The following is a 27,982-nucleotide window of genomic DNA, read 5'->3' on the forward strand; positions in this document are numbered from 1 at the left end:
TGATGCTCAAAAGATAATAACCCCTCCCCAGGAGAGAAGGCTGGACTCTACGCCAGCAATTGGCATGTGTGCAATAAGTTCTGAGGGATGTAAAAGCAGGTACTTCTTTACAGAACTCTGTAGTAAGCTTCCCTGGTGGCTCAGATGGTTAACAACAACAACAACAAAATCTGCCTGCAATGCAGAAGACCTGAGTTCAATCCCTGGGTCAGGAATGTCCCCTGGAGAAGGGAATGAACACTCACTCCAGTATTCTTGCCTGGAGAATTCCATGGACAGAGGAGCCTGGCAGACTACAGTCCATAGGGTCACAGAGTCAGACACGACTGAAGCGGCTAACACACACAGAGTGATGCTCGAGCAAGGCTCGAGGAAGGGCCAGGAGAGGAGGCTCACAGCAGAGTCGGGTTGGACTCTGCTGTTCCTGCTCGTTGCCTTTGCCGAAACCCAGGTGCACGTGCTTTTGTCTTGTCTGCTGAAGAATCATTTCAATTCCTAGACTTCACTTCACATTGTACTGACAGCTGTCCCATCCTCCCCTGGTTCCCAATCAATGCCATGCCAGAACTGTGTCAGGGCGTGCATTATTTATCTCTAATGGGAGCAGAGTTACTCAAGGCGCCAATGAATCAATGGATTCAGATGTGCCATCAAGACCCTCCTCAATCAATAGGTAGAGGACAGATTCAACAAGGGGCGGGGGGTGAGAACAGGAGGGCTGAAGATTTAGGACAGTAAGTGCTGGCCTGAGTCAGAATCTGAGCTGCAGCCTTAGCTCAGATCCCAACTCTTTCCCCAGATGGGGCCTCGGTTTACCTCACTTGTATAAAGGGGCAGTGAGGCTAAACCAGCTTACGACCCCTCTTTAGCACTCGTCTTTTTAAATTAAGAGTATTGAAGTTTCCAGGGACTGTTTCCAGGACTAGCTAGAAATGTTCATGGCAGTTGAAACTAGTTAGTTTAACTAGCTCAGGAGCCTTCAGAAGTTGAGTTTTGGAAAAGCCATTATTTTTACAACATAAATGACTCACATACCCAGAGGCAGCTGAGCCCGGATCATGCTTTCCACGATGGGTATGACTTCTTGGATGGTTCTGCCTAGGGTATGGGTTGATCTCATTTTGGGTATGTTAGAAGTAATCCCCCGCTCATAAAAGATGGTTTGGAAAGTAGGGATTAGGAGGGAGGCTTTAGCAATACATTTCCCCATGTCTTAGGGCTTGGTTTTGTATCTTCTTAGAATCATTTAATGGCGTTTAATGATTTGCTTCCATGACTTGGACTCCAGCCTTGACTATATGCCTAGCAGACATTTGGGTTCAGTTTTGCTGTCATAAGTCTTTTGTTCCTGAAACTTCTGTCCTCAAGGGGTGAGGTTCTGGTTGTTGGCCATTGCTTTTTGCCAGCTTTTTCCTGGTGAGGTCGTTCTTACTCCCATGGACCACAGCTGTGCTATTGAGGCCTCAGGCTTACCTAGGAGACACCAGGCAGGTAGGATCCCCGTGCCCCCTTAGAGGAGTATTTGAGGTCCCCAACTTGTATTAGAACTAGTTAGAATACAGTCAGGGGCTCAGGCCTGATAACATCTCAAGCATTGCACCCCTTGCCCTTCACATCACTCATATTCCACCCTGGGCTTCCCTATCTCTGGGAACACTGCTCTACTTAGCCCACACTACTGGGAGTTCCAGCTTGGATGGCTCACTCCCCTTCATACCCAACAGCCCATCTTTTATCAAGTCCTATTTCTTCTTCTGTCCCCAATCCATCTTTATCTTAGCATCTTCACTGGTACGGGCTTGGACCCCAGTTCCATCTCCCACCTGGATAACTGGAGTAGCTTCCTGATCTCCCTACTTCTTGCTGCCTGTTATCAACTTGAGACAGCGCCAGTGATTGACAAACATTCACAGTTTTGATTGTTGATGTCTTCACCCATCATCTCTGGGATAAAGTCTGAAATCCGTTCACCATGACAAGATCCCACAGAACAGGGCTCCTGCCCCGCTGCTCTCATCTTAAGAGATGCTGCTGCCACCCCACATGCTTATTATACTCCAGTCACTGTGCTCTTATGCTTCATCCCAAACTGATCCTACCTCAGGATCCTTGCATCAGCTATTCCTCCCACTTTGGATGTTTGAGATTTTTGCTCAGACTTTAGCTAAGTCATGCATCCATTCATTCTCAGTTGAGAACTCTGAGCTACTCTAAAGTAGCCAGTGAGCTCTGTACTGGGTTCAGGCACAGGGGGTGTGAGGTACACTGTATAGTTAAAGTATTCCTGCATCAGGTATTATTTAGTCTCTAAATTGTGTCCAACTCTTCTGTGACCCCCCCAGACTATAGCTCCTCTGTCCATGGGATTTCCCAGGCAGGAATTCTGGAGTGGCTTGCTACTTCCTTCTCCAGGGGATTTTTCCAACCCAGGGACTGAAACCATGTCTCCTGTATTGGCAGATTCTTCACCACTGAGCCACCAGGAAAGCCCACACTGGGATATGGATTCTCCAAATTTGTCATAAGTGCCTTATCCCAACAGGATTAAGAAGCCTCATGCAGATGACAATCTTGAGTTAGGGAGGAATTTCTTGGGGAATCTTTCACAAGAAATGAACCTAGGCAGAGAGCACATTTCAGGAACAGTTATATGCCTTTTTTCATAGAACCATTCTCTTTAGATACTTAGTCTTATTGCCACCCCCAAAAGAGTCTGGTCCTCACACCCAACAAGATAAGGTTCTCATAAATCAAATGCTAGTATCAAAGACCAGATTGATGTCAGAATCCAAGTCTAGGTTTATGGAAAAGCTAGATCATTCCTTATTCTTGTTCTTGGTTCAGTGTCTGACATGTATCAGGTGCTTAAAGTTTCTTTCTATCCTCTTATTCAACCCTAGATACCAATGTTTTTATTGCCTTGGATCTCAGGTAAGATGTGCTTATTAGAAGCAAAGCCCTTAAGATCTAACAGCAAGAATGATCAGGTCTAGAGATCAGAACTGCTGTCCCTCCAGCCCAATCTTGGCTCTAGAAGGGACTTAAGTGTCCAATCTTTTCTAGACTTCCAACTAGGATGCCAGGGAAAGTTGACCATTCCTAAACCAGCATCATGCCAACTTCCCATGAGGCTCCCTCATCCGTGACTTGACTTTCTCTCCAGAGCCCCCAGTTGCTGCACAAAGTGATGGGCAAGAGCCTTCAGGGCTCTGACAGTGTCACAAAGGTAGCCCCAGCTCTGATCCCCTTGCTCTGATTTCTGTAGGGCTGTTTGGTGGAGAAGTGATCAAAGCCATTAACTGCTGGGAACCCCAGAACCCATAGTTGTCTTGGTTATAAGGTACTGGGCACAAAGTCACATCCATGGCAAGTGAGTGAGACAAGATCCTGTGACTTCAATCTGACAGGTTATCTGGGGGAGAAAGAAGGGGGCACTGGGGGTGGGGAGAGAAAGGATAACCTAGGAGGTAAGAACGGGTGTGTGTGCTCACTTGTGTCTGACTCCTTGGGACCCCATGGACTGTAGTCCACCAGGTTCCTCTGTCCATGGGGATTCTCCAGGCAAGAATACTGGAATTGATAGCCATTCCCTTTCTTCAGGGGATCGTCCCAACCCAGGGATCAAACTCATGTCTCTTGCATTGGCAAGCAGATTCTTTACCTCTGCACCACCTGGGAAACCCAGGTGAGAACATAGAGGCAGTCAACCCGTCCCCCATCAGGCTCTTTAGGGGCACAATAAGGAGCTTGCAAGGGCTACCAGTGCTCATGTCACATTATCAAATGGCTGAGGTGTGATGAATGCCAAAATTTTGGTAGTTGCTATCTGCCTAGAGATTAATGAACATGCAGAACTTGGAAGGATACCATGGAGACACTTTGGATGGCCTCAAGCTGAGCTAAGCTCAATTCAGACTGAGTCACAGGACCCAGGGCAGATGGTTTCCTCCCCAGCTTTCCTCATTTGATGAAGGTGATGATGGTACCTAGCTGGCTGGGTGATGAGGGTCCACTGAGAAATGTCATCCCAATTGAGGCAGACATAGGCCTAGTAGAGCCTGAGCTAAACTTGAAGTCTCTAACATACAAGATTATGAATTTGGAGTACGGAACCCAGCTTAAGCTTCATCTTTAGGGTAAATCAGAACATTCAGAAGCAGATCAGTACTTAGTACATGCTAAATGCTCAGCACGTGGGAACTGTTATCAGTGACCTAGTTAGGAGAGGAAAAGTCATCCCAGAGCCGTGAAGTGCTTGTTATGTTACGATGGGCTTTCCCTGGTGACTCAGTGGTAAAGAGCCCCCCTGCCAATACAGGGGACGTAAGGGACGAGGGTTCGATCCCTGGGTCGGGAAAATCCCCTGGAGAAGGAAATGGCAACCCACTCCAGTATTGTTGCCTAGGAAATCCCAATGGTCAAAGGAGACTGGCAGGCTACAGTCCATGGGGTTGCAAAAGAGTTGGACACGATTGAAGCGGTTTAGCATGCATGCATGCAATTCATAGATTATCTAGTGTTTGGCTACAAGGAATGGGTGCAGAGGGAATGAGGCAGGAAAACATGAAAATAAACTTGAGAGGGGGCCCTACAACGCTTGACAGGGTTAAGAGAACTTAACTTCAGGTAGAACTAGTTGAGGCTTAATGACAGACTTTGTAACTTACGAAAATCTCAGTCTACTGCAAATGTAATGCCCCCAACAGCAGCTGAGACTTAAGTGGGGTAAGACTCACACTAGAGGTTGATCAAGCAGGGGGGACCCATGGGGCACAAATCTACTCCCAGGTCCCTGGACTTAGTTCCAGCTGTGCTGAAAGGTGGGCCCTGGGGATGGGAGCGTTGGGCCCTTTCAAGGGTGTTCTCAAATTAGTTTTTGTAGGAAAGGGGCTCCCACAACTTGGCATAAGTTGTCTTGACCTCCATTGGGTCCACAGGGTGCCTTGGGGAAAAAAAGACAGCTGTATAGGGAGGTCTGAGCCACCAAGCACCCCCACTTCCTTCCTCCCTGCCCTGTGCACAAGGAGCTGAATTCAGAGAAGAGGCAGCAGAAATACAACCACAGGAATCCTTGGGGACCCTCGCCTGAGCTAGTTGGGGCTGCCTCACCAGAAAGCTCTTCCCACTCACAGAAGTTCGAAGTGAAAGAACTATTTTTTGATTTGAGGCACCACTCTTGCTTTCCCCAGATTAAGGGTCAGCTTTCTCTCACCTGTGCTTTGTACCAACACAAAGACTTGATCATTTGAGCGATATACCCATTTACTTGACATTGCATGATGATGTGCATATAGCACATATATATTCCCCAGTTTAATGATGAGGAAAACTTTAAAAGTACCAGGGCGACATGACTTGCCCAGGAGGACTTCCAAAGGAGTTGCCAGGCTAAGGTTTCAGCTTGCACAGCTGACTTCAGAGCCCTAGTACCCAATACCCTGCATGACTCGGACTCTCAGTGAGAAAGACTCTGGGCTTTCAACCCTACTTTGTGCCAACCCTCCTGCTCCCCTGACCCCTCCTGGGTTATTGTTGACCTGCCTCCCTCAGCTGTGAAAAGTTTGGAGATGGAAATGAGAAATGCCTACCAAGGTAGAACATTGTGAGGTTGTAGTGACCAAAAGCTTTTCCTTCCCCAAAGAGAAAACCCAGATAGCTTTTAACCCATGCCAGGAGCTGCTCCCAGCTGTCCAAAGTTGAGCTGTAATTAACATTCTCCACCTCCTGTCCCTTCTTACATGCTTTGGAAGGTAGGCTTTCAGAGCCCAGCATCCCTACAAGGTTACATAGTAGCCAGCGTGGAGCACCTCCCTGGAGGAGCTGGACTGGAAGAGGAGCAGGTTCACGGAGAGTGCCCTCTTTGGTCAGACAGCCCCGCTAGTAGAAATACTCCATTTTTTTCCATCGCTTTCCATCGCATTTCCCTATTATAGTCAACACGCCCCATGTGGAGCCTACAGACTGCTCAGAGGCTGGGGTCCTGCCGTAGACAGGACCTCAGGGAGAGCTTTGAAATTCCTAAAAGTAGCTTTTTATTTCTTGAAAGTTTCAAGAAGAGAACAAGGCTAGCTGAGTGGCCTCCGGGACAGACAGCGTGACTCCTTCCTCTTTCAATTCCCTCTTCAATTCCCTTCACAGCCCCTGGAGGACAGGCAAGACTTGTTAGGGGTGTCAGAGCCTAAAAAAAGGTTCCTTGTAGACAAATCCCCCCTCACTATAACTCTGGACCACCCGTGCCCCCCAGCCACAGTTCCAGCATCCTTCTCGTCTCTGATTCTAAGGAAGTTCCCTGCTGCTCTTTCTTCCTCCTCTCAGTCAAAAAAACGTTGAAGCCTACACCAGGATTTTCTTAAACTCTAGAACATCTTAAGAAAGAGAAAGCCTAACCAGCAGCCACCCACCCCCTACCCCCAATAGGGCATCCTTGGTTTAGATAAAAGAAAGCGTCTTCTATATTGACCCCCGCCCCTTCCCCTAAAAGGATGGCAGGCTCCAGAGAAAAGAGTTGAGGACAGGCCCAAAGCGGTGCTTTTAAGGCTTCCCATGGTGCTGTCCGTGCTGTCTATTGGCTGGTTATGTTCCTCCCAAATGCTGTTCACCTGGACCCACGAGTGGCTCCTGCAAGTATTTCATTCCAGGTGTTGCTTATTAGGACTGTGACTGGAGGCTCCCAGTTGATGCCAGCTGTCCTGGTGTAATTAACAGCGCCACCTTCCTCCGTCAAATGTGTCCCTGTTTAGATAATAAAGGGATGCTCTCCCTAAAGATATGTGTCCTTCTATAGCCAATGTGAGCCTGTGGAAGCTGTCTCCCACCAGAAGGTCATCATCAAGGACAGAGCCATTTGCAGGGGGCGAAGGAGGTGTTAGAGTGTCCTGGCGATTTCCCCAGCTCCTGTGAATAAGCTGGGGCTGTGAACTCAGCTTCCCAAAGCCTGGCCAGGCTCTAACATAACCAGAGCCCCCACATATACCCAATTTTAGCTCGACAGTTGCTTGAATTTAGGGTGTTCTCTTGAGAGCTGGGGGCTTCCCTGGTGGCTCAGCAGTAAAGAACCCACCTGCTAAGCAGAAGATGCAGGTTCAATCCCTGGGTTGGGAAGATCCCTGGAGAAGGAAACGGCAGCCCTGTCCATGACGTTGCAAACAGTAGAACGAAACTTAGCAACTAAACAGCAACTCGACAGCTGGATGTGAGATTTTCATCTATGGTTTTGTGTAAGTTCTCCCTTCTTAAACTGTTTGTATTGGGTTGGCTAAAAAGTTCGATTTTTCCTGTTACATCTCACAGAAAAATCCAAATGAACCTTTAGGCCTAACCAATACTAAAATCCATACCACTGCAAATCCAAATTCCAGTTCTGCCAACTGAATCACTGTGAAGTCTGGCTAAGTTCATTCACCTTCCTTTGCCTCCATGTCCCCCTCTGAAAATTCTCACAACCTAGGGATGTTATGGGAGAAGGCAATGGCACCCCACTCCAGTAGTCTTGCCTGGAAAATCCCATGGGCGGAGAAGCCTGGTAGGCTGCAGTCTATGGGGTCACTGAGCGACTTCACTTCCACTTTTCACTTTCATGCATTGGAGAAGGAAATGGCAACCCACTCCAGTGTTCTTGCCTGGAGAATCCCAGGGACGGGGGAGCCTGGTGGGCTGCCATCTATGGGGTCACACAGAGTCGGAAACGACTGAAGTGACTTAGCAGCAGCAGGGATGTTATGAGGATGAAATGAGTTAATATCTGGAAGTCTTCAGAACAGAGCATGGGATGTAAGTACTATAAAGGTCTATGAAAAATAAGCAGAAGGAAAAAAGAAACAGAAAGGATAATTCATGTATGAGCTGGCTTTTTAATTCACGCCCAGCATTACGGATTGGAAAAACTGCTGTTACCAACATCTGCGCTTGGCAGAAAATTAAGATACAGAGGTTCAAAAATATTCACAAGAGTACCTAAGAAGAAAGTGACAGGTTTGATTTAAAAAGAATGAAATAATACCATTTGCAGCAGCGTGGATGGACCTAGAGATAATCACACTAAGTAAGCCAGATGGAGAAAGACAAATATATGATAACGTTATCCATGGAATCTAAGAAAAATGATACAAATGAATTTATTTACAAAACAGAAATAGACACACAGACATAGAAAACAAACTTGTGGTTTCCAAAGGAATAATGGGGGGGAATCATAAATTAGGAGTTTGGAGCTAAGAGACACACACTACTATATATAAAATAAATAGATAACCAATAAGGACCTACTCTGTACCACAGGTAACTCTGCTCAATATTCTGTAATAACCTACATGGGAAAAGAATAGATAAATATGTATAGCAGAATCACTTTGCCGTCCACCTGAAGCTAACACAACACGGTTAATCAACTATACTTCGAATAAAAAAAAAAGTGGCAGGTTTGGATTTGAATTTGGGTGCTGCCAATTCCAAATTGCATGCTCCTTTTACTGTAAAACCAAGCATGTATTTTATGTATGTTCAACTTAAAACCCCCACGTTGCAAGGGCATCTCCTGGTTTAGGCATATAGGAATTTGCTAAGGCCAGCTTTCCCCTATTTATAACCCCCTGATTGTGCAGACTTTGATCACATGCTCCTTTGGCCATCCTATTTCGAGACTGAAGAGGCGACACGATACAGTTACTGAGTCTTCTGGGTATGCACCCATACTTGAGGGGATTCCAGATCCTTTTAAGAAGGATGTGGGGCAGAAGATTGTAAAGAGGGATCATTCAATTGCTGTTACTGTTAATAATAATTAAACAAATTCCTCCAGGCTTGGGAAAATATAAAGCCTGTAAGGATACACAATCATTATAACAAAGGAGCCACTACCGTGTCAGCTCTGTGATGGCAGAGGGTTTGTTCTGTTTCCTTCACCTCTGAGCCTAAGAACAATTCCTGGCACATGGGCTTCCCAGGTGGCACGGTGGTAAAGAATCCGCCTGCTAATGCAGGAGATGCAAGAGACGCAGGTTCGATTCCTGGTCGGGAAGATTCTCTGGAGTAGGAAATGTCAACCCACTTCAGTATTCTTGCCCGGGAAATCCCATGGACAGAGGAGCATGGTAGGATACAGACTATAGGGTCACCGAATCAAACATGACTGAGCATGACAAAATAGGTATTCAGAAACACTTCTATAATGACGATGAATGTGTGACTGAACAGATGAGCACAGAATGAAGGAAACAGTGTAACCAAATGGATATGAACATAAGTTTTGACATCAGACATGTGAACTGAAACTCTAGCTCCATCCTGGCTTACCCAAGACCATCCCAGGTTTTAACGTTGAAAATCTTGTATCCCAGGAAAGCCTTCTGGATAAAACAGGACTGTTGATCACCATATACACTCATCGTGAAAGTCCCCTGACTTCTCTGAGCCTCAGTTCCCTTAACTGTAAATAGGATAGCAATATTATGGAACCTTATGGGGTTGCTATGAGGATGAGATAACTGCATGGAATACCTACCACGGGTGCTTTGCACATGGAAAGTACTTCCATCGACTTCCGGATCTTGAAAATGCTTCCTGCTTCTTGATACATGTCCCTGACCCTGCTGAGATTAGAGTCCTTGGTTTTAGGGCAGAGGAAGGAGGTGAGCCACCTAAGAGCCAAAAAGCTGGTGCCTCTTGGCGGTTTTCCTCAGCAGGGAAGTGGCCTCCCCCTGTCCCCCACCCCCACCACCCCCAGCTGCTTTTTTAGCCATCATATCTGGCGGCTCCGTGCTGATTTCCAACAGATGTTCCTCTAATGAACCACGCTGGAATCTCAGGCCCTTAATATAGTGCCGGGGTGTGATAAGTTCGAAATGGCTGTCATCATGGCCCGTGAGGATGGTCTGGCCATTGTTTTAGACTGTCTTCCTCTGATTGTTCTGTGAAGGGGAATTTATTTTCTTCCATCACCTCTTCGCCCCATACAGTCCCCTGCCCCCCTCCCTACCCCCTATTCTGGGGCCCCAGCTCCTGCCCGAATTAAAAGTCTGAACCTTCGAGAGAATGCTCAGTGTACCACAATGAGGGGGGATGACAGAGCGAGGGGATGGGAAGGAGGGGTGGTTCAACAGAGACCTGAAATCGATATTCTCGGGGTACGATCATGCAGATTCACAGACTCCCAGGCGAAGAGCTGGCTCCTGGGGGATCTGATGCAGATATTCTCTGAGCAGGAGGGATTGTGGTCCAGGGGGGAGGCCCTGGTGTCTTGCAGCTGGGACTCAGCGGGGGGCGTCCATTTACACAGGCGCGGACCTTCTGGATGAACAGGGAGAAAGAAGCCAGGGATGGGGAGAGGTTTCCAGTCCCTGTCTGGTCACGTCTGGTTCGTCTGAATGATCTCGGTGCCCTGGTTTGGTGGGGTCAGGAAGCCTTCCTGAGGGTTTCCTAAGTGCCAGCCACTGATACACACAGTCCAGAGACAGACTGCCCTGAAGGCGTGACAGCAAATAGCTCATTGATAGAGAATCAGAACCCCTACCCTCTGGCTGGATCTGTTTGCTATTTGCATCAACAGCAAGAGGCTGGATGCTGTTTCTCAGAATACATAATTTCTGCCAATAACAATAAATCAATAAATAGCAAACATTTCTGAGTTCTTACCAAAGCTCAAGGGCCTGGCTAAATGTTTCCTATATATCATCCATGTAATTCTCTCGATGACCTCATGAGGTTGTTGCTCTCATCTCAATAGGTAACAAAGGCCCAGAGAAGTTAAGTCACTTGACCAAGACCACACAGCCAGCCAGTGGCCAAGGCGGCATTTGAATTTGAAGAGAGCTGACTCCAAAGCCTAATTTTAACCACTCTCTAAAGCGGGCATCCAAATTCTGACTATTCCAAATTTCTGGTTGTTGAGAGACTAGGAGAACAATTTCACCTATTTGGTTATAAGGTACTTAAAGAAAGTCTATTTAGCTTCATTCTTAACAAAAGACTAGGACTGGGTTTTTCATCATGTAATCAGAGCAACACAGAGAATTCAAAGAATCTGTTGCATCGAGGTTTCTCATTTTATGGGAATTAACCTATGATCCGTGGTCTTTCTCCTGACAATAAGTTCTTCAATCCTCTGATATTCACTTGGGGGAAATTTAATCCATACAGAATTCACACTGTACAGCAACCATCCCTATAGAAAGGACCTTACAAATTATTCCTGTATGGAAATATCATTGCTATCCACAATATTCGGGGGGGATTCGAGGAAAGGTAAAAACCAAACACGGCAATACGAAGAGAGAACATAAATAATCCTCACTCAGGATCTTCAATGAATCGGTGCAGAGGTCTACAATTTTTTTCTGCAAAGGCCCACAAAGTAAATATTTTAGGTCTGGCAGCCACACAATATGTCACAACTCTTCAACTGTGCCATTGGAGCAAGAAAACAGCCATAGACAAATGAATGTACAAGTGAATTAGAGTGGCTGTGTTCCAATAAAACTTTATTTATAAAAACAGATGGGGAAGGGGCTGGCATAGTTGATAACATACAGATAGGAGGATTTGAACCTGGTGACCTGACTTGGCAGTGTGTTGATAAGCTTTTAATCTAATAAATTTAAATGTAATATCAAAATGAATAATCCTAATAGATAGCCTTATGTGAAAGCTTTATAAATGCCAGTTTCTTTGTGTGTTAAACACACAAGGGCTTCTCTGGTGGTCCTTGCAGTGCAGGGGACACAGGTTTGATCCCTGGTGGGGAGAAATAAGATCCCACATGCCATGGAGCAACTAAGCCTGCGTGTGCTGCAACTACTGAAGCCCACGAGCCAGAACTAGAGGGCCCGTGTGCAAGGAAAGATCCCACAACCAAGACCCGGTGCAGCCACATGAATAGATAAATAAATAAAATAAATGAAAAAGAATTAAATACACAACAAGTCCTACATGTTCAACCACTGAGCAGTCATCCAAACCTCATGATGTAGCTCCTGTCATTCTGGTTCTAGGGCAGTACCTGCCACCTAAGAAGGACTCACTCCATCCTAGCTGAGTCAATCAATTTGCATTTTAGGGATGGGGGAACAGAAGCTCAGAAAGTTTAGTTGTTTGCTCCAAGCTTTTGAGCCCATAATAAACACTCAGTAAATTTCAGCTCCAAGACAGAGCTAGAATTGGAAACCAATTACGTACTAGCAGGTGTGAGGCTTGGGACTATTAAAGGTAGTTTATGAGGGGGGCAGACTGGTCCTAGCAGTTGCCTGGACTTTGCACTTGCCCAAGTGTGCAAAGGCTCATCTATCCACACACACTGCTATGTCTCCCGCCACCTGCAGCTGACTTTTTTGCCTTCACACGGCTTCCTAAGCACAGATGTTTTGGGAGACCATCTAACCCAGCCAAGCCAGCCTAGCTCCTACTCTCAAGCCTTTCTTGCTCTTTGGTGAAATCCCAACTCTCTTGAGTGAAGCTTCTTGAGGGCAGGGGAGGGGAAATGGGCCAAAAGGGGCTCTGGCCACCTGCAGGCAAAGAGCAGATGTATATTGAGAAGCAGCAAAATGCCAGATCGTTGTCTAGACAGTGGACCCCAGCACTGCAAGCTATCCCAGCCCCCAGTGAGATGATGCTATCGAACACATCCTCCTCTTCATCCTATAAGTCGCTTCAGTCATGTATGACTCTTTGGACTCTACAGACAGTAGCCCACCGCGCTCCTCTGTCCATGGGATTCTCTAGGCAAGAATACTGGAGTGGGTTGCCATTTCCTTCTCCAAGCGATCTTCCTGACCCAGGAATTGAACTGGCATCTGTTATCTCTCCTGCATTGGAATGGAAACTGAGTGCACCCATCAAGATCTTGCAGGAGGTCCCCTGGTCCACTGGCTAAGACCCCACACACTCCCAATGTGGGGGGCCAGGGTTCGATCCCTGGTCAGGGAACTAGATCTCCCATGCCACAATTAAGTATTGGCATGCTGCAGTGAAGATTGAAAATCTTTCGTGCCATGACTAAGACCCAGTGCAGCCAAATAAATAATAAAATATTTTTAAAGATCTTGCAAGAAGCTGATGGTCTATTCATGTGGTAATAAGAGATGAGTTTAATAAAGGGATGATTTACAAAGGCACAAGTGGATTTGGTGCAGCGCCCCAGAGGAAATACCAGGAAGGAACCTCTGTACCTCACTGTGGTAGACAGAATAATGTTGACCTCTCTCCCACTAAAAATGTCCACATTCTAATCCTAGAACCTGTGAATACAATACCTTACATAGCAAAGCAGACTTTGCAGGTAAGATTAAGCTAAGGATCTTGCAACGAGGGAATGATTGGGTGGGATCAATGTAATCATGAGCCTCCATCTGAGAGGGAGGCAGGAGATGTGCCTTGGAACAGTGGGAATGCACTTTGAAGATGGAGGAAGAGGCTACGAGCTGAGGAATGCAGGCAACCTCTAAGCATTGGAAAAGGCAAGGAAATGGATTCTTGCTCAGCATCTCTGCAAGGAACGACCCTGCTGATACTACAACTTTAGCTCCAAACTGATTTTTAAACTCATGACCTCCAGAATTGTAAGGTAATAAATCTGAGTTGTAACAAAATGATAAGACAACCCACACATTAGGAGAAAATATTTGCAAATGATGTAACCAATAAGGGATTCATCTCCAAATTTTACAAACAGTTCATGACACTTAACAGCATCAAAACAAATAACCTGCTCGATAAATGTGCAGAAGACCTAAGCAGACATTTCTCCAAAGAAGACAGATGGCCAACAGGCACATGAAAAGATGTTCACCATCGCTAACTATTCAGTTCAGTTCGGTTCAGTTCAGTCGCTCAGTCATGTCCGACTCTTTGCAACCCCATGAATCGCAGCATGCCAGGCCTCCCTGTCCATCACCATCTCCCGAAATTCACTCAAACTCACGTCCATCAAGTCGGTGATGCCATCCAGCCATCTCATCCTCTATCGTCCCCTTTTCCTCCTGCCACCAATCCCTCCCAGCATCAGAGTCTTTTCCAATGAGTCAACTCTTCGCATGAGGTGGCCAAAGTACTAGAATTTCAGCTTTAGCATCATTCCTTCCAAAGAACACCCAGGACCGATCTCCTTTAGAATGGACTGGTTAGATCTCCTTGCAGTCCAAGGGACTCTTAAGAGTCTTCTCCAACACCACAGTTCAAAAGCATCGCTAACTATTAGAGAACCCCCAAATCATAACTAAGAGATATCACCTCACACCAGCCAGAATGGCTATCAACTGGAAATCCACAAACAATAAATGCTGTAGAGGATGAGGAGAGAAGGGAACCCTCCTACACTGTTGGTGGGAATGTAATCAGTGCAGTCATTATGGAGAACAGTAGGAAGGGTCCTTAAAAAGCTGAAAATACAGCTACCATATGACCCTGCAATCCCACCCCTGGGCATATATCTTGAGAAAAACACGGTTCAAAAGGACACAGTCACCCACCCCAGTGTTCATTGCAGCATTGTTAACAATAGCCAAGACGTGGAAGCAATCTGAATGTCCACTGACAGAGGAATGAATAAAGATGTGGTAGATATATACAATGGAATATTACTCAGCCATTAAAGAGAATGAAATAATGCCATTTGCAGCAACAGGGATGGACCTAGAGATTCTCGAACTTAATGAAGTAAGTCAGACAGAGGAGAAGCATCGTTTGATGTCCCTTACATGTAGAATCTAAAAAGATATGATAGAAATGAACTTACTTACTAAACAGAAAGAGACTCACAGACTTGGAGAAAGATCTTATGGTTGCTGGGGGAAGAACTGGGGGAAGGGATAGTTAAGAAGTTTGGGATGGACATGTACACACTGCTGTATTTAATATAGATAAAATATGACCTACTGTATAGCCCATAGAACCCTGCTCAATGTTATGTGGCATCCTGGATGGCTGGGAAATCTAGGGGAGAGTAGAAGCGTGTATATGTATGGCTGAGTCCCTTCCCGTTCGCCTGAAACTATCACAACATTGTCTGTGAATTGGCTGTACCCCCATACAAAATGAAAAGTCTTTAAAAAATAAATCTATGTTGTTTCAAGCTGTTAAGTTTGGGGTAATTTGTTACAGCAGCGACAGGAGACTAACACACATCCCTAGACCTGAAGGAGCAGAGAGAGGAGTACCTGAAGGGAGCTGGGTTGTTCGAGAATATAGACAGCCAGCCAGAACGGAAGGATCCAGAGGGCAAACACCCTGAACTCCTGCCCCTCCGTCGGCTCTCCCACCAGGCCCCCACTGGCCAACTCTAGCTGGAGGACAGAGGAGTGGACAGTTGCTGGGGAGGGGTGGTGAAGAGCTGGGTAGACAGATATCTAGCCCAGAGGCAGACAGAACTGTTAGCACTGGGCTCAGAGAATAATCGCTCACCTACGATGACACAGTAAAGGTCAGATTCCGAAAGGATGTTGTCAAAGACAGCATGAGGAAGGATGTAACGTGCTACTTTTGTGTAAGAGGGAGGGGAATGAAAGTTTATCTGCCTATTTACTTGTTCATGCATAAGAAACCCGAAAGAATGTATAATTAACTAAGAACAGAGGTCACCAGGTGGGGGTGGGAATTGGGCAGACAAAAGGCCTGAACAGGAGGTAACCTTTTACTCTATTTTCTGGGATATGAACAAGATAATTTCTCAGGAAAAAAAATGGAAGAAAGAGCAGGAAAGAAAAGGAGAGGAGAGGAAGAGAGAATATGAACATTGATTCTCTCCAGCTAACCTTGGACACATTGCTTTTCTTTTCTTTTCTTTTTTTTTTCTTTTGCAAGGACTGCAACAAAATAGAATTGCAAGAAAATATAAGCTTCCTAAAATGTTTTTGGAACACAGTGAGGGTGAAGAGAGAAGGGAAGAGATGGAGAATAAGAGAAGGAAAGCAAGAAGCTTCCAAATGTTCTCCCATGAAATTAGAGTCATATAGTCACAGAAATCTAAGCTTGACTTTATTTTTATTTACTTATTTATAATTCTTTATTGAATTTGTTACACTATTGCTTTTGTTTTTTTATGTTTTGGGTTTTTGGCCACAAGGCATGTGGGATCTTATAGCTCCCCAACCAGGGACTGAACCCACATCCACCTGCATTGAAGGGTGACGTCTTAACCACAGGACCACCAGGGAAGTCTCTTGATTTTATTTTTAATTGAAAAAAAAAAAAACAACAACCAGTTCTGAATGATATACCACATCACGGTAGCAGTTGTTATTTTATGGGCACAGATTGAACTTATCCAATCTTCCCTCCCTTTTGTAGGTTTGATATGTGATTTGAGGAAAATGGTTTATACCTCTGGTTAACAAAATTCCCCCATTCATGTGAGATGGGAAGACAATTTTCAAAAAAAAAAAAAAGTTTTCTCCCATGCAAGGAGTTTTTGCAGTTTTGCTCTGATGATAATTCTAGTCATTTTCACACTATAGCAAAAGAAATCAGATGGGTCATTCTTTTGAAATACATAAACCCATTAGCAATATAGAGAGGCATAAAGAAAGGCAGAAAGCCAAAATTAAATATAATCAACTCTTTAATGTGGACAACATTTAATATGATAGGTGTGTAGAACTCCATACTGTTCCTACATGACCATACTTTGCAGAAAAATTGTCATCCAATCTATTTTGAAACCTGTCTTTGTGAGTTAATAACATGCCATTCAAATGTGCTGGTCATGAATTCTCATTCTACAACCTATTTTAAAATAACTGCTTTGCCTTCATCTTACAAAGGACCGTGACTTAGTCAATCCCTTGCATTAGACATTAGTTATTTTCCTTCACGGTTATAAATACTGCTACTGTGAACGTCTTTCATGTGTTAACTGTGTGTGCATCCTTGATCATTTCCTTAGGATCAATTCATGGCTGTCAAATTTCTTCATCCAAGACGACAATTTTATGGCTCTTGTTGTAACAGGGTAAATCCCAAATTTTAGAAAGGCTATACCAATTTAATTGCTTCACTGTGGCCTTTCAAAGGGATCATTAGGGACTCTCATTCTGCTTTGGTTCACCAAATGAGCAGAGATTTCATTTTTCCCTAATTGGAAAACATTCGGTTAGGAGCATAGCCTAACAATGGTCACTAATAACCCCTTTGATCTGCCCCAGGGAACGTCAAAACAAGTTTGCCCTCCTCCCTCTGAAGGCAATTGGAATTCAATTGTCCAATGAGCTCCTCTTTCTGTCCAGTCATTGCTGACCTTTGGGACATTAAGGACTGTCCCAAGATGCCTCTGGAGCCAGGGAACTTGGCCTCCTTGGTCTGGCAGTGGCAATGGACTGTCCCTGACCCCACACCCTCCAGGGGCCAGTGGTCCAAGGCACCTAAAATGATAATACATTCAAATTAAACCTTATAGGATGAGGAATTTCACACCCATTAGACATACCACCATTTAAAAAAATTATACATGGAATATGTCTTTTGTTCGACTTAGTCCCCTGGGCTGCTACAGCTAAATAGCACAGACCGGGTGCCTTATTAATGACAGATTTTATTCCTCATTGTTCTGGAGATTGGAAGTCCAAGATCGGGGTGCCACCACAGTGAGGTGAGGGCCCTTTTGGGGGTCACAGACTTCACCTGTGTCCTCGCAGGGTGGAAAGGAATAGGACAGTGGTTCCCAACATTTTTGGCACCAGGGGCCAGCTTCATGGAAGACCATTTTTCCACAGAATGGGGTTGGGGATCGGGGAGGGGGAGGAATGGTTTCAGAATGATTCAGGCTCATCACATTCACTGTGCATTTTGTTTCTGTTATTATTACATCAGCTTCACCTCCTTAGATCCCAGGGGTTGGGGACCCCCCAGGAATCTCTCTGGGTTCTGTTTTATAACAGCAGCAATCCTATTCATGATTAGTGAATGAAAATACACATTCACTTCTCAAGGCCCCACCTTCTAATACCATCACATTGGGCTTTAGGATTTTATCATATGAATTTGGAGGGCACACAAGCATTCAGACTATAGCAGGCTCCCTAGGGCTGGAGCCTGGGATGGAAACTTTTGTTCAAATGCATTATTGAGGAAGAACTCTCTAGAGAAAAGCCAGGAGGGAGGTGAGGGAAGCAAGTTCAGAAGCCACGGTATCTTGTGGTTCAGCTGAAGTCTGGCCTTGACCTGATCTCATGAGGAGTTCAGGAAATCAGACAGCATCACAGAATCATTTCCCAGACCCCTCGAGGCCAGGGGTCTTTGTACCCTTTGTTAGTCAGTCATTCAAACTGCCTGCCTCTGATGTGGGGGATACATGATAGGCAGGAGAGAGATTCTCCATGGAAGGAAGGAGCTCTGAGCTCTTAGCAGCCAACACTTCCAGCAGCTGGGAGAGCGGTGCACCAGCCCAGCAGAAGGATCTACACCAGGTGCCAACAGCATCTACGCCACATACGAATAAATCATCCGCATGAAACACGGCAACATTTCCGATAAGACTCAGGTCACAGAGGATGTTCATAATAAGCCCCAGGAACTTCCCTGGTGCTCCAGTGGTTAGGGACTCCAAGCTTCCACGGCAGGGGGCACGAGTTCAATCCCTGGTCAGGGAACTAAGATCCCACTTGCCTCGCAGTGTGGCCAGAAAACAAGCCACAGATTAAAAAATAATTAAATAGGGACTTCCCTGATGGTCCAGTGACTCAAACTCTGCACTCACGATGCCAGTGCCCGGGGTTTCATCCCTGGTCAGGGAACTAGATCCTGCATGCCACAACTAAGACCTGGTGCAGCCAAGTAAATAAATACAAATAAATATTTTAAAATTAATGAGTTTAAAAAAAAAAATAAATAACAAGTCCTGTTCCTTCCATCTCAACACAGGAGGCACCGCTGTTCACAGTTAGGTATCTTTCCAGGTTTTATTGGTCTGTGCACCTGCACGTATGTCTAAAGAAAACAATAAACAACATCGTTTGCATTCAGAAATTGCTTCATACTGACTGTCATAGGCTGAACTGTGTCCCGATCCCCTCCCCGCCTGAGGCCTAAATTGAAATCCTATCTTCTGGTCTCTATGAATGAGGCCTTGGGTAGAGACAGGTTCTTTACAGAGATCATCAAGTTAAAATGAGGTCAGTCAAGAAATCCTGCTCTATCCTTTGCTACTCATATTATTTGCACAGGTTAGCCAAACACTATGCTGTGAGCCAGGCTTCCCCCATGGCTCAGTGGTAAAGAATCTGCCTGCAATGCAGAAGACTCAGGAGATGTGGGTTCTATCCCTGGGTCCACCCTACTCTAGTATTCTTGCCTGGAAAGTCCCTTGCACAGAGGAGCTTGGCAGGCTACTGTCCAGGGGGTTGCAAAGAATTGAATACAGCTGAACAGTTATGTGTTATAAGCTCCAAAATACAAACTATGAAGTTTCAGATTCCACATATGAGATAAAGGCACTGACGTTTGCATTTAAAATTGGCCTTGCACCACATACAGAAGGCTACAATTCATGCTCATGGTTTTTGGTGTTGTTCAGTCACTCAGTCGTGTCCAACTCTTCGTGACCCCATGGACTGCAGCACGCCAGGCTTCCCTGTTCTTCACCATCTCCCGGAGCTTGCTCAAACTCATGTCCTTCGAGTCAGTGATGCCATCCAACCATCTCATCCTCTGTTGCCCCCTTCTCCTGCTGCCTTCAATCTTTCCCAGCATCAGGGTCTTTTCTAATGAGTCAGCTCTTCACATCAGGTGACCAAAGTATTGGAGTTTCAACATCAGTCCTTCCAAAGAATATTCAGGCTTGATTTCCTTTAGGATGGACTGGTTTGATCTCCTTGCAGTCCAAGGGACTCTCAAAAGTCTTCTCCAATACCACAGTTCAAAAGCATCAATTCTTGGTGATGGTTTACATCTTTATTTATGTTTAACTTTGAACCATATTAAATAGCAAATAAAAACCATGACAACAGGTTAAGAAGAAGAAACCACAGGAGAAAGGAAAAAGTTTTATAATTTAGTACCTTTCCTGGGACTTTCCTCCTGCTTCTTAGACAAGCACCCTGCGTTTTAACTTTTTTATGGGCCCCACAAATTGTGTTTCTGGTCCTGACCTGGAGATTTCCCTGAGTTTCGACTTCAGCTCTATATTTTGTTAAAATGCTATTGCTGTCCTTACTTATGGAGGTGTCTGTGTTCCTTGTTCCCCCATCAGTGTTTAATTTGTTCTTCTACTCTGCTCCTGTCTCCCAGCCTCTATCTCCTTTCTGCTTGTCCAGACTGTCGGATTGAGGTCTGAAAACAGACCTCAGATGGAAACTGGGAAGTCGCTCAGTCTAACTCACTTCCCCTGGAAATGCAAGGGTGGGTCCTGGCGAAGGACTCTGAATTTCACTTTGAGGAACAGAAAGGCTCTCCTTTCCTAGGATTTCTGGGACCCGCACCCCACTTCCTGCCTCCTTCATCAGACCAGCTCCTCTACCATGCTTGTCCTGCACCCACAAATCCCACAGGTGACTTGGGGAGAGGTAGAATAGATCAGGAAATAGGGAATCCCAGGACAGAGTCTGGGATGAGATGAGCTGGAAACTTAGTCATAACTGGGTGCCCTAAATGGGCAGGCAAGGTGCCTTCTATATAAGGGCATAGAAAGCCCTGGACGGACCAAAGGGGGAAGAACTGGGCAAAGTCACTCCAAGAAAATAGGGGCAATGCTGGGCATTTGTCCAGCTCTGTTCCTCAGCCCAGGGCTCCTTTAGTAAGGCCCCAGATGGTCTCCAGACATTCCAGGGTAGTTCCTAAGAACCAGCTTATGCCATCACTCTGGGAACCAATAGCCCTGCACCTGGAAACTCACATACAACCCCAAATGATATATTTAATGAAGAAAGCAGTGGGATGGGGGTACTGCCCACTTTCCTCTCTCTCTGTCTCCCCTCTTGGTTCCATGCAGTCCGTATTCACCTATGCGGTACTCACCCAGATCCTATCTCTACAGTCCTGATTCTGGAACATCCCATCACTCGGCTAGTTATTTATCCTTTGGAAATGGAGAAAAGTGCATCAGGAAGGCTGCCAAGAACCAAAAGATCCACCCTGAGAGGAAGCCCCTGGCCACCCACACCCAAGTTCTCAGATTTCACCCCATGACCTTAATTAAAACTATATACCATAACTGTCAGAGGCTCCCCCAGCCTCTCTGGCCTCCCTGCCCCTACCTCCGTGTGCAGTCTGTTACTCCCCAGGCTGGTCTGGTTCTCCAGGGTCTATGCATTTGGTCAAAGAAGAAATATGAGTTTTGAAATCAGATCATCCTGAGTCCAAATCCAGCTCTATCATCTTGCCAGGTAAGTGTCTAGGGTCAGGTGATTTCATGTCTCCAAGCTTCAATTTTCTCCTCTGGAAAATGAGACAACAACAAGACCCACCTCAAAGGATTGTCAAGAAGGTTGGATAAGCAGTATTTCAGCATGCATGGCTTCCTGATGGCTTCATCGAAGGAGGCGTGGGTTCAGTCCCTGGGTCGGGAAGATCCCCTGGAGGAGAGCACGGTAACCCATTCCAGGAGTCTTGCCTGGAGAATCCCATGGACAGAGGGGCCTGGTGAGCCATAGTCCATGGGGTCACAGAGTTGAGCACAACTGAAGTGACTTAGCATGCATGCAGGCAAGATATGACCACTGCAGACCTCTCCAGCCACAACCACAACGTGCAGCCACCCTCACCCTTGCTGGGTGGCCCCAGTCCTCCTCCCTCCCCCTCTGGCTTTGTCAATTCCTCTAATGGGCTGTGCTCTCTACTGCCACAGGGACCTTGCACATGCTGTCCCTCTGGCCCCTCCCCTTGGATTTTAATTCCATCTCCAATGTTACCTCCCTGGGGGCAACCTTCTATGACAACATGACCTAATTCACATTCCACCGTTACACACGCAGCACCACACACCTGTTCTTCATAACGCTGAAATTTGTGTGGCTTTACGTTTAATGAGAGCAAAGAGCTGACTCCTTGGAAAAGACCCTGATGCTGGGAAAGATTGAAGGCAGGAGGAGAAGGGGGAGATTGAGGATGAGATGGTTGAATGGCATCACCTGCTCAATGGACATGAGTTTGAGCAGTCTGAGAGAGTGAAGGACAGGGAAGCCTGGGGTTGCAAAGAGTTGGACATGACTGAGCGACTAAACAACATCTGTCACCCCTCTGGAGCATGAGCTTCATGAGAATGGGGACCACATATGATTCAACATTGTGCCCCCTTAAATCCCCTTACCAGCCCAGTCTAGTAGAACCTACTTCCTACTGCCAAGCCCTAAACTGGTCTTTCCTCTTAGGGTTTATTGGTTTAGGCATCTATCTCAGAGTTTACTCTGGTACTGAAGTCTATGTCTGCCCATGCACAAGGCCCAGTATTGGGTAATTAACCAGGTGCAGCCTCAACCAATGAATGGTGGGAGTTGGCATTTGCACCCTCAGCTCCCTCATCGCTTGGGCAGGGTAACTCTGGGGACATGCCCAATACTGGTTCCCTGAATTGCCCAAGTGGGATTAAGCTCCATTTTTCCACCTGAATAATCCACTCTTTTTTTTTTTTTTTTTTTTTGGCTGCAACACACGGTATGTGAGATCTCAGTTCCCCAACCAGGGACCGAACCTACATCCCCTGAATTGAAAGCAGGTCATCTTAACCACTGGGCCACCGGGGAAGCCCCTGAATAATCCACTCTTGATCATCTGCCTTCCTTGCCTGGGTTCACATCCTCCTTTCCCTGTGCAGACTTCCATCATAGCCCACTTACCCTCAAACACTTCTCTAAAACCTTGGGGCTTGTACTCGACTTGTACACAAACCCTCGGGTTTCTGGAGAAACTCAAACTAAAACATCACTATTTCCCCAGGACCTAACATGGCACCAATGCCTAATAAGCGCTCTGTAAAAATCTTGCTTGAGTGAATGACGGAATGAATGCATGCATGTAAAGAAAATTCCACCTGATAACAACTCCTTGGTCTCTGGTTGGGCTCACAGAAGACCCTCGGGTCAATTGACTACCCCTATCTGGGCCTCAGTTTCTCTATGTATAAAATCAGCAAGGTTGAAGCTGGGGATTTGGGGAGCGTAGACCTAGGAGGACTTTAATCAAGCAGCTCTCACAGGGGAAGATGTGAACCATCCCCTGACCCCTGAATATATTTTTCAATGTTTAAAGACAGTTTTGGTTGTTATCATACAAGTCGGGGAGGCCAGGGATGCTGCTAAACACCGTACAAGGCACAAGACAGCCCCCGCCTCAAAGAATCATTCAGCCCCAAATGTCAATAGTTTTGAGGCTGAGAAACACCGTTTGAACTTCTTTCAAACTCTAAAAAGTCTATAATTCTAAAATGGCAGACTTCCCAGGTAGTCCAGTGGCTAAGACTCTGCACTCCCAATGCAGTGGGCCCAGGTTCAATCCCTGGTCAGGGAACTAGATCCCACATGCTGCAGTTAGGAGTTCACATGCCATAACTAAAGATCCTGTGTGCTGCAACTGAGACCTGAGGCAGCCAAATAAATAAATAATTTTAAAGACAACCAAAGAAATAAATAAATAAAATGGGATAAAAGTCAAACCCAAAGGGTATATTCGCCTGAACTTTCTTTTAGGGGCACAGTTACTGTGGTTCATCTACTCATGCTGCTGCTGCTGCTAAGTCGCTTCAGTCGTGTCCGACTCTGTGCGACCCCAGAGATGGCAGCCCACTAGGCTCCCCCGTCCCTGGGATTTTCCAGGCAAGAGTATTGGAGTGGGTTGCCATTGCCTTCTCCATCATCTACTCATAGGTGTACATTTTTCACTTCTTTTTATCTCCGAAATCAGGATGTATCTGATAATCAATGGTGCATAATAGTTGAATTGGCAGAGGTCTTATTCCTTATTCCTTTGTTAGTCTGGGACTAACAAAGTAACTGCATTTCCTCTTCAATTTGACAACATGTGGTCCCTTTTCCCACTCCTGGATGTATATTTCATTGGAAATGAGAGAGTACCTTCCTGTTCCAGGAATGTTTGAGACTGTATCTAAGCTTTGTACATAAGAACCCACCCTTTACCAGACCATTTTCCCACTAGAAAGTATTCTCTCAATATGTGATATCAACAGACATTAAAAAAAAAAAACTTGCTCTAGAGCCTTGCACACTAAAAAAAAAAAAACCTAACAAAATCAAACAAACAAGAAAAAACCCAACTTGCTCTGATCCGAGTCCTTATTTTCTCTCTCCACACCCACGGGGAAAGCTGTTCTTGCTTTATACCATCAACATTCTCATTCTTGAGACATCCTCTAGATGCCTCCAGACCTTCAATCCTCAGAGAAACCCGTTTGTCACAATTTTAATAAAAGTCAAAGCACTTGAGAGGGCCTCCCCGCAGAGCCCAAGACTCCAAATGGTCTGTGTAGCATGAGGCACTGTTCATCTAAGCTGAACTGTTCTAAGGATCTCCAAAAGGGGTGACCCTATGAAACACCCTTATAATGATGCAACCTAGGGTAGACCAGATGTTCATGCCCATTCTCCCCACCAATCACTATAACTTTGTCTTAGACTTAGTGGTCACCTGGGAGATCATTAAATTCATCCTCCTGGTTCCAGGAAAGGGGCTTTTTCATTATTTATCCTTTATGATTCAGTTCATGTTCTAACACCTCTATGAAGCCCAACGAAGTTGAGTTAATGGCTGGCTCCTCTCTGTGTTCCCACAGCCTCTTAGATTTACCTGGACCACAACTCTCATCACAATAAATTGTACTTGTCTTTTGACTTGCCTCTCTCCCATTGGGCCAGTGTACTCAAACTTGAGTCTGCATCAGACTCCCCTGGAGGGCTTGTTAAAGCACAGAATGCTGGGCCCTTCCTTCACATACTTTGGATTCAGGAGCTCAGGGTGGGGACAAGAATTCACTTTTCTAACAAGATCCCAGGTGATGTTGATGCCGCACTTTGAGATCCACTGACATCATCCACGAGTTCCTTAAGGTCAGAGATCTTGCTTCCTTGAAATCTGTACAGTCCTATCCCATGGTAGGCAGTTGACACATTTGTTTAAAAAAAAATTAAATCAGGTATTAATTAAAGGTATTAATTAAATTAATTAATTAATAATGGCATTAAACTGTATTTAAAAGATGCATAAGAGGAGTGGCAACAGGTGCTTTGTCTTTTGGGAGGTACTAACCCAATCAAGTGTCTAATACAAAGATGCCTTACATGGTTTTTTTGTGTTTTTTTTTTTGCTCCTCAGAGTCTATACTTGGCACTTCATACACATTGTCTCTTTCAATCTATCCCCACAAAACTCAGTGACATATGTTTTGTTATCCCTGTTTTTTAGTGAAGTTGGCAAAGACTTGGAAAGTCTTTAATTTTCAATGTGAATTTTCTTACCCCTGGGGTCCTTGGATCTGACAGCAGGCATTTAATTAGAACCATGTGTTAAATAGAATAAATTTTCCTAGAGGTTAAACTTTACTGAAGGAGCTGGAAAAGGGAGAAGATGTTTTGACACATGCATATAAGTAAATTGGCAGGGTTCTGTTTTGCCATATTGACCATATCAGAATAATTTTTATCACAAACTATAACACTTAAAGGGCAATTGGCCATGATGCTCTCACAACTTCCTGGTAGTAAAATTCACTCTCCTCCAATTCTGGCTGTATTTGAATGAAGTCACTTGCCTCAAATGGGATTCAAAAGTGTGCTAGTCTGAATTCCAAGCCTATGCTTTTAACAACTTCCTTTTTAAGGGAAAAGGGACATGGCTGGTACAGAACAGGTCGACCAGTTAACTGAGCCAATTTTTTTTTTACATAAGTCCTGGGAGTCTGATGTGTAGAAGGTGAAGTTGAGACTATTTCAAGCAAGCGTTGTGGAATCTACACCCATTGTCCCATCATCCTTGCTAACAATATAGCAGTTTGGTTTGGGGTATCAACAACCCTACTGATAAAACATCCTCCTTGTAGGCAAATCATTGCTAATGCATTCTAGTGTGTCAGATACTGTCATCGATGGGCTCCCTCACAACTGGGAATTACTATGTAATCCCTTTCTGGGAAGGATAAGAAGACAGAGCTTTCAAGGAACATTTTGTATCCTTTCTCTTTGGGGATATTTGTATGATATCTGGAGCTGTGGCAGCCACCTTGAGACTGTGAGGGGAAAAGCATGGTGAATGAAAGCCAGAGGATAAGAATGGCTGAGAACTGGACTTTAACACTATTGTTAAAAGCTCTTATAACTGTCTTAGACTGCATTCCTCGGGTCTCATCTGAGCTAACAGGAAATATTCTTTTGGTTTAAGCCACTACCTGTCACCATAAGTATTCCTATCTGATATATAATCCCAGAATTCATCCTTCCAACACACGCAGGGCTTTGTTCTCCTGCATAGAGAATGCTGTGGAAGAGATTAGGCTAATCCATCCTGCCCATTCATTTTCCTTCACAGCCCAAACTTTATCTCTGAGAAATCTAAATTTCAAGCAATGGTTTTCCTAGGTTCCTTAATCCAATAGGCATCTATCGAGTACCTTCTCCATGCCAGGCACTCCTCAGGGCATTGGCATACGGCAGGGAACAAAAGAGATGAAGTCTCTGCTTTTATGGTGCTTACATTCTAAATAGGAGACAGAAGGCAAAACACAGAAATATGTCAGGTGATGATTGATGCTACAGAGAAGAGAGGAGGAAAAAGCAGGCTTAGGAGAGAGAGAGAGGCTGTCTGGAGGGAGGGATGTCCTGCAGACAGAGGAGATTGCAAGTACAAAGGTCTTGCTCATGTTCCACGTGCAGCAAAGAGACAGCTGTGGCTGGGAATGCTGGCCTCATTCATTCAGGTGGCGCTAGTGGTAAAGAACCCACCTGCAAATACAGGAGACGTAAGGGACAAGGGTTCGATCCTTGGGTCAGGAAAATCCCCTGGAGGAGGAAATGGCAACCCACTCCAGTACTCTTGCCTGGAGAATCCCACAGACAGAGCAGCCTCGTGGGCTACAGTCCATAGGGTTGCAAAGAGTCAGACATGACTGAAGAGACTTAGCACATGTGAGTGATGGGAGAGTGAAGGAAGCTGAGTTCCCAGATGCAGTGAGGTCTTGCAAGCCATGGTCAGATTTTCTCAGCAGACTTGGAAGCAACAGTCTTTTTACCTCTGGCTCCGAGTTCCTCCATGGAACTCCGTGCTTTCCTTTTCCTCTCATGCCTGCTCTGCCTCTGTTTCCATTTGCTCCACTCCAGGCCAACCCTAGCACAGTGCCTGATACATGGCACTCAACAAAGAAAAAGAATTCTTGAATGTGTGAATGAACATCCTTGATGTATACAAGACCCACTGATGAATAGAAATCCACTCTCTGTCCTCCAACTCAACCTCTCTCTGCCTCAATTCTCTTACCAATAAAATGGTGGTTGTTATAATAGCCTTCATGTTTTTCTAATTTGCTTCCCCGGTGTTGCAGATGGTAACGCGTCTGCCTGCAATATGGGAGATGCGGGTTCAATCCCTGGGTCGGGAAGATCCCCTGGAGAAGGAAATGGCAACCCACTCCAGTACTCTTGCCTGGAAAATTCCATGGACAGAGGAGCCTGGTAGGCTACAGTCCACGGGGTCACAAAGAGTCAGACATGACTGAGCGACTTCACTTTCTTTCTTTTCTAATTTATTTACTTTTAATTGAGGGATAATTGCTTTACTATATTGTGCTGGTTTCTGCCATACATCAACATGAATCAGCCATAGATATAAGGTATGCATCCTTCCTCTTGAACCTCCTTCCCACCTCCCATCCCATCCCACCAAGCCTTCTTGTTTTTGTAAGAATAAAAATAAGTAAATAAAAAATAAAGCCATAGGTACCGTTCTAAATGCCTACAATCCTGTGAAGAGGACCATCTTATCATTCCCATTCTACAGATGATGAAACTGAGGCACTGAGCGCTTTTGACCTTTGCCCGAATTCTCACAGCCCTTAAGTGATTGAGTTAGA

General features: G+C 45.3%; 1 long non-coding RNA gene and 1 other non-coding gene across 2 annotated transcripts; one reads left to right on the forward strand and one right to left on the reverse strand.

Annotated features, from left to right (window-relative positions):
* The first annotated feature begins 23,345 nt into the window (after positions 1-23,345).
* Positions 23,346-23,418, forward strand: TRNAG-CCC. The gene has a single exon. It is a non-coding gene; the product is annotated as a tRNA-Gly (tRNA).
* A 351-nt stretch (positions 23,419-23,769) lies between these two features.
* On the reverse strand, positions 23,770-27,500 carry LOC123330046. The gene is made up of 3 exons (XR_006545747.2): positions 27,146-27,500; positions 26,528-26,613; positions 23,770-25,006 (listed from the first exon to the last, which is right to left on the reverse strand). It is a non-coding gene; the product is annotated as an uncharacterized LOC123330046 (long non-coding RNA).
* Positions 27,501-27,982: the final 482 nt, after the last annotated feature.

The sequence above is a fragment of the Bubalus bubalis genome, chromosome 17, assembly GCF_019923935.1.
Source record: "Bubalus bubalis isolate 160015118507 breed Murrah chromosome 17, NDDB_SH_1, whole genome shotgun sequence".
NCBI classification, from domain to species: Eukaryota; Metazoa; Chordata; class Mammalia; order Artiodactyla; family Bovidae; genus Bubalus; species Bubalus bubalis.